Below are 7929 nucleotides of genomic sequence, written 5' to 3' on the forward strand. Positions count from 1 at the left end.
TTATTGCAATTCTTTCAGTGGATTTAATTATAACTAAATAGTGATTATTTGAGAATATTAGTTGATTTCTTTGAAAATTTATAAAAAAAGTTTTTTTTATCTTTTTTTCATATAACAAACCGGAAGTTAGTATTAAATATCTTTTTTTTTCCAACTTCGCATTTTTTTATATTTTTTATTTTTACACAATAATGTAGCTTATGGTGTACTAATGTCCTATAAATTTTTTTATAATGGCATCTCGATTGGTTTTGAAGATTCATGAAGTAATTCGAAAGTACTGCGCGACGCTCCGTACTGAGAGGTAGTTTTATGTGGCAGTCTTTAATGGCCAATTACGGGTTTTTTTACTTTTGCGTAACGGAATTAAAGCAATAAACAATATTTCATCGGTTAAGATGTAGAAAAGCTAATGATGTATTATTCAATCGTGCCTTGTAGCGCTATCACTGATCAACCATATCTTGGAACTGAAAACAAAACGTTTATGTTTTAACAAAACGCTAGAGGTAACTTAATAACTATAGCTAGGTTTAGGCGGGGTATGTCACATGCTTAAGAGGTCACTGTCGAGTTAGGTCACGTTCTGAGGACGTCACTTTCTGTACGTCACATTCTGAGTTTGTCACATTCCGAGCTCTTCACATTCTGAGTACGTTACTTTCTGAGAACGGCACTTTCTGAGGACGTCACTTTCTGTGAACGCCACTTTCTGAAGCCCTCGCTTTCTGAGTACGTCACTTTTATAGCATAATAAGATTAAAGCGTATACCTGCATGAACAATGGATACCAGCAATCATAACAGCTGTACGGCATACGGCCGTTTTTATGCCGTACAGCTAATATGATTGCTGGTATCCATTGTTAATGCAGGTATACGCTTAAATATTACTTTGCTATAAAAGTGACGTACTCAGAAAGTGACGAACTCAGAAAGCGAGGGCCTCAGAAAGTGGTGTTCTCAGAAAGTGACGTACTCAGAATGTGACGAACTCAGAATGTGACGAACTCAGAATGTGACGTACAGAAAGTGACGTCCTCAGAACGTGACCTAACTCGAAAGTGACCTCTTAAGCATGTGACATACCCCGCCTAAACCTAGCTATAGTTATTAAGTTACCTCTAGCGTTTTGTTAAAACATAAACGTTTTGTTTTCCGTTCCAAGATATGGTTGATCAGTGATAGCGCTACAAGGCACGATTGAATAATACATCATTAGCTTTTCTACATCTTAACCGATGAAATATTGTTTATTGCTTTAATTCCGTTACGCAAAAGTAAAAAAACCCGTAATTGGCCATTAAAGACTGCCACATAGAACTACCTCTCAGTACGGAGCGTCGCGCAGTACTTTCGAATTACTTCATGAATCTTCAAAACCAATCGAGATGCCATTATAAAAAAAATTATAGGACATTAGTACACCATAAGCTACATTATTGTGTAAAAATAAAAAATATAAAAAAATGCGAAGTTGGAAAAAAAAAGATATTTAATACTAACTTCCGGTTTGTTATATGAAAAAAAGATAAAAAAAACTTTTTTTATAAATTTTCAAAGAAATCAACTAATATTCTCAAATAATCACTATTTAGTTATAATTAAATACACTGAAAGAATTGCAATAATAATTTTTAAAAAATCCGTTCCTCAAATTTTGTAGTTTTTTCAAATGCGTATAAATTGTTAACGAAGCAATATATTAAAAAAGTAATGATGCCAAATTTTTTAATTCACATATAGGTCCAATTAATCCAACTATGAACAAAATCCAGAACCTGACAATTTTTTTGCTGCCCGCTTGACGTGAAATGCCCCTATTGCCGCATAATGAATTGAAAGGGTACTAGACTCGACGCGGCATTTTAAATATCTCAGTATATCCCACATTCACTTTCAAAAGGGAATACACAGGTCAATCGTCGGATTTAAAACCAATATGTGATGGATTTTTTTATTAATACGTTTCGTTACAGCATTAAAATGCCAAGCACTAGTAAAAAAAACGTTAAAAGTATAAACTGGCACAAATATTAGTCAAACGCCTGTATTTGTACATTTCTCTTAAAACGACAAAACGTGATCAAGTTCGCACAAAATAAAAAGTAAATTGCATAAAAAATCGCACACCTCTTTTATATTTGATTATTTAGTAGCTTAATTTTCACGTAAGAATAAAACTGTTTATTTCTATTTAAAATCGAGTGAATCGAGTGTCTCGTAAGAAAGTATATAAGTGAAAATGCTGAATCTTTTTTAAATATTTATTTTTCGTAATAAATTAACGTTTGATAACGTTTTTATATAGTTTTAGACATGTATGAAAGTGACTACCAATATATTTTTCTATTTAACTTTCACTTATTATTATATAACCTTGGGTTGATTGCACAAATACAAAACCTTTGCAGATTTTTGTTTCTGCCAGTGTGTAAGTACAACAGTAGTTCAATTCGGACCGCGGTGTAGATGTGAGGTCGTGGACCTGTGTCACTGTGATTTCCCTCTGACCCTAACCATCTGTCAAACTATAGCACTTTATTGACAAAACAATGTCCAAAATTCTCGAATTTTTATTAGTATTATAGATCTGAAGTTTTGGCTTATAAAATAACTGGCGACTGCACTTTGATCGAAACACAAATGTCAGTGCATGTGCTTTTAAAAAATAGTACCAAAGACACGCCTGAGCAACGTGGTACATTTTTAAAATGTTCGCATTAATCTTAAAATATACTTAAATAATTGTTTTGTATAATAAAATGCTATAGTTTACCGTAAACTAGTGCTTTCAGACAAGTCGTTTACATGGTGTTTCCTAACGCTTTTATTTGATGTGAAACTAAACGTCACAACTTTTTTAATATTTTTATGGGCGCTTTTGGGTGCCAGGTTAAAAAAAGAACATTAAAAAAAGGCCTGTAAGCAGAGAGTCTACCGCGAAAATGGGACTTTCGTTATCTGCCGCTCTATCATTCTTGCATATTCGAGCGATAGAGACGCAAATACACGAACAAACTAAAGAAATGGTTCGCGGTATGCCTCAGTGTTGCTAGTTGCTAGGATATTTTTTTTCTATCGCAACACGGTACTGCGAGATATAATATACAACTATATTTGCCGCACCGGTAAGGGTACGATCCTTTTATAATGCTACCTGCACTATACTGTTGCGAGACCCGCTCTAAAAGGCCATGGTCCTCATGATTAATGACCTGGCTCACCACTTAGTTTTGAGGCAAGTATAATAGGTTTCCTAAAAAACGCTTACTACAAGGAATTTCGTACATTCACCCGCCTGTTCCTTTCTCTATTGCACGCGCTCAGATACAGTGCTGTCCCACTTGCACAGTGACTCTGACATCCGGCATCAGGGGCGGCACAGCAATATAATTACGCGCGTGCGATAAAGATAGCAACGGGCGAGTCAAAGTACTGTACGGTATTCCTCGTGGTAAGCGTCCTTCCTTTATTGAGATTGTGATTGTGACGTTACCGTTTCTTTAACCGGTATTTCGAGTGCCAAACGCGACCTGTCTATTGCTAACTAAGGCGTATGTCAAATACACTATCGAGTGTAGTTTCACGGATACGTAAATTTATTATTTTTTGACATGTGTCTTAGCGGTTGAATGTGAGTTTTTGGCTGAACTTAGTCGCTATATTAAACAGATTTAATCAGTCTTCAAAATTATAACGTATGGCGATGAAAATTTGTCATATACTTGAATATTTCAACGCTATTCTGTTAAAATTCGTACAATAATGAATATTTAGAATGTTGTTTGGGCTTCAGAGCCAAAGCGTGGTATCTATAAGGTCCCAGAAAATGTTACAGACTTTTGACTAAATACAAGTTTGAATCTGCACAAAAATATATTTACAGGATTGCCCTTAAAAAGTATGTATATAGTGTCATAAAAAACATTAAATGAATTTCCAATGTACAAGCTTATAAAAAACAATTAGTAGTCAATTTAAAACGCTTATATATAGTCAAACGTCAGCACGTTCTGTTTGACCATGTGTAAAACCATTATTTATATTAAGGATCATCAATGTAAAGTGGTGTTTTCGAGGCTAGAATTCCTTTTACTGAGCAAATGTTTATTTGATGGTGAATTATTGTCGATGTTAAGCGTACACGCTGTATGCTCAATGTTAGGCCAATATCTATTTATTTAGACAGTTTTAAATGAAATATACCCGATCTTATGAGAGCATTTTTTATGCATCGCACATTATTTTTGAACCGAAGCGTTCTAATACTGGTATTATCTGAAGTTAACTCTTTTATTGCCCATTTTGCCTTGTGTACTTTTCAATTCAGTAAAATACGTTTATTTTTAAATGAGCAAAGTTAGACCAAAGATGTATTTTATTCTAACTTTGCCCATTTTTTGTTTCTTCTTTCGTCACCTCAGCACACTCCTTTCTTTCTCATATCCTCTTTCACACAATCCATCCATCGTTGTCATAAATTTAAAGTTACAGCAAGCGAAAGAGTGATAAAATAGTTAACTCACCGACCGCTTATAACGTCTGAATTTGAACCTTACACGTAATACTTAACGTTCAGATTGCGTTGCACATGTAACGGCGGTCAAATGGCGAGACTGGTAAAAGAAAATATTTGCATATTTATACGCTTCGTACTACTTATACTTACATTTAAGGCGTGGTATACTTTTGTGTGAAGTTTTCGACAAATATAAATAAAATAGCACATTATATTTTTATTATTTTAAGCTTTATGTCAATGCAATACGGTAGAAATGTTTACTGAAATAAATGTGTCTTAACATACATATCCAAGCTCGATTTATAGTGAAATTATTTATCTAATTGCTATTATTTTAGGGCATTGTTAAATGATTGAGTTATTTATACAATTTTGGGAATATTGCAATAATTTATATTGTATGCAAATGTTTTCTTTTTCCGGCATCTATGCGTATGTATTGAAGGTGATTATAGTCAAATATATACAAGTGTATGGATTTTTTTAGCACGATGAACCTTTACGTAAATATAATTTCTATTATAAACAAATGAATTGTTATGTCTGTATATTTTTGTCTACAAAGATATTTTTCGGTATATACCTAGTTTATTTTTTTCTCAATAATTATTCGTTATTGTTTTATTTTCAATTATATTAATATTATTTTCTGTTTAATGAAGTTTTCGTTAGGATTACAAATTATTTTTTAAGTTTTTATGAATTGTACGTCTTCCAATATTATCGTATAGTTTTCTTTTAGCTATTGTTTAACGCGTGGTCACTTTCGGGTGTTCTCAATGTCATTCTCATGCGCTACATTTCACAAACCGAAGCACAAACAAATGATGATCATGATAAATATTCCATATCACAACTATTTTCCATGTTATTTAAGCGCATACACAAGAAAATGGCAGTCTTTCATGATGTAAATTAGTCACAACACTGTTTCGCCAATTTTTAGAAGTTTAAAAGGTCATCTAAGTATACCATTCCAATTGTCACCAAATCCATTTGTCACCGTTAAAGCGTTCGTTGCTTTTTTGACGTGACGTTGATCAGTCAGCTTATTGCGGCTGTTTCTACTGGCCCTTAGGGTCTGTTTACACATTGGGTAATGTATGAATTGGCACTAAACACTAATCAATGTGTAAACCGGCATTATTGAGTAATGCGTGTGTGAGAATGCCATGACGGGACACCTGAGACCACTAGCATCGTTAGAGTAATACGTTTACCTGTAGCACAATTGTTTGACTAAATCGTAACACTAGCATGAGCGTGGCTTAGTTTTACGTTAGCTTAATATATTTTTTAATATACCTATTGAGCTTTTAGACTAGTAAGGTCCAAAGATACACCCCGCATGTGATGTGGAAGGGAATAATTCTTATTAATAGCAGTATTTGATTTAAAACAATATTTCATACTATTCGGTATAGTTGTAAACGTTTTTTCGTTGTTTTTAAGATGGACACGTTTAGCCGTAAGTACAAAATGTTACTAACAATTTTGCCCTAACAACTATTAATTAATAGCATTATCTTTATTTATATGAAAAAATAATAATTGGTTCATGTACTTACCCTTTAAGCTACTGTAGTAAAATTACGTTAAAAATTCTATTCTTAATGTTATTTCACTCGTGAATCTGTAAAATCTAAATTTTTTATTTGTCGTTGTTTTCCGTTAATCTTACCTAATAATGATATTTGTTAAGTGTAACGGAAAACCGCGTCTGTTGTTGATATCGTTATATATTCATTGTTTAGCCGATTCAATATGGTCCTTAATATAAGAATGTTTCGGGCGAGGATTGATCAATGTGCCATACCATACCCGGTTAACGGAATACCGTCAAATGTTACCATATTTAAAAATATCGAGTCGTAAAAAGCAAGCTAAACATCCTCTGTCGTGTAAAGTAACAATGCTATTTTGCTTTTCTAAACACATCGTTTTTTTTTTTTTAAATATATAACTACCGAAATTGTATTTTTTTTTCTTTTCTCTTTTATTTTGCTTGGGAGTAGGATCGGTTTTATGCCGCGCCGGGGGTCGTCCATATTTTCTACCGATTTTTAGCAAAACCTACCTCTTTAGCTGACGTTTCAGTGGCGTTTTTCGTTTAGCAACTAAGCTCGCGTCTCATTAGACTTAGTCTCGCGTCATAAGTAGTTAAACTCGCAGAAACGCTCCTGCTGGACTGAAAAGGTGTGTCCGTAATTTGAAAGATGCGCTTTCAGGAACACTGCAGAACGGGCGACCTTCCTTCCGCACAAATCAACCACTTTAGCGCCATCGTGTAAAAAAACATGGCATCTTAAACTTATTGTATATGTATCTTTAAAATTAAAAATAAACTATTTGGTAGCTATTTAAGTAAGTCCTAGAGTATTGCATAAAGAAAGCAAGAGTAACAAATATGAATAAATTAGACAGGTCTTAAGTCCCGGCGCAGTCTGTCCTTTAGTCGGATCAAATCGTGAAGCGCTGTTCACAGTTGCTTTGCCTGTAATTGCGCGTTTTTGACCAATATTTGAACTTTGCCCAGTTTAATTTTTCAATGATAAATTCAACTGATCAACTTTTTTGTGTACTTTTTTCAAAACTGTAAGAATACTTGATTTAAGTCAATGTGATAATCTATACAAACGAATAAAAACTGGTTATATAATAATGTACCTAAACTATTAATACTCTAAGCTACGCCAGTCTTTAACAAGGATTTTTTGCGTATTTATATCGAATTCAATATCAAATTGCAAGGCATCTGTGAACAGCTTTAACGAAACATACTGTCGTCAAAGTGAGGTTATATTGGCTAATAGATATTCATTATGTATATTTGGTAAATGGTAAGTATGGTTCGATGAGCCAACATTTTGTACGAATCTTCGTGATTTGACGTTTGTTTAGATACTTTACGAATGATTTTTTTGTTTTATAATGTCTACAAATTGTAAATAAAAGGAATCAGTCGAAAAAGTGTTTAGCGTTCAAGTAATAAGGCGTTTATTGCTTCGTAAACGTGCTTTTGTAAAGTCTTTGGAAGTAACTGCGAAACATCAACTTTGTCCAATAACAAATTTATTGTTATCGTGAATAGTAGATATTAAGAATATTAGTATTCTGGGGCTCAAAAAAGCCAAAGTACTTAATTTATACGTTTGTAAAAAAAGGTTAGTTCAAATTATCTTTGCTCTGCTGGGTACCTACTGTTCAATTATTTGTGATCCTTATGTCCAAGTAGTAGGGTTCACGAAAGATCATGGTCCCAATATAGGGAATTCAATTTATGAATAAAAATTTACATTTGGGCAAAGTTGCATGTTTTCTAAAATTCGCGGTTGAGAAATCTATAGTATTTAGATCGAATGTCGACCTCGTAATAGTTAACGCAGTTATGAATTCTTAGGGTCA

Source organism: Cydia strobilella, chromosome 21, assembly GCF_947568885.1.
Source record: "Cydia strobilella chromosome 21, ilCydStro3.1, whole genome shotgun sequence".
In the NCBI taxonomy this organism is placed as follows: domain Eukaryota; kingdom Metazoa; phylum Arthropoda; class Insecta; order Lepidoptera; family Tortricidae; genus Cydia; species Cydia strobilella.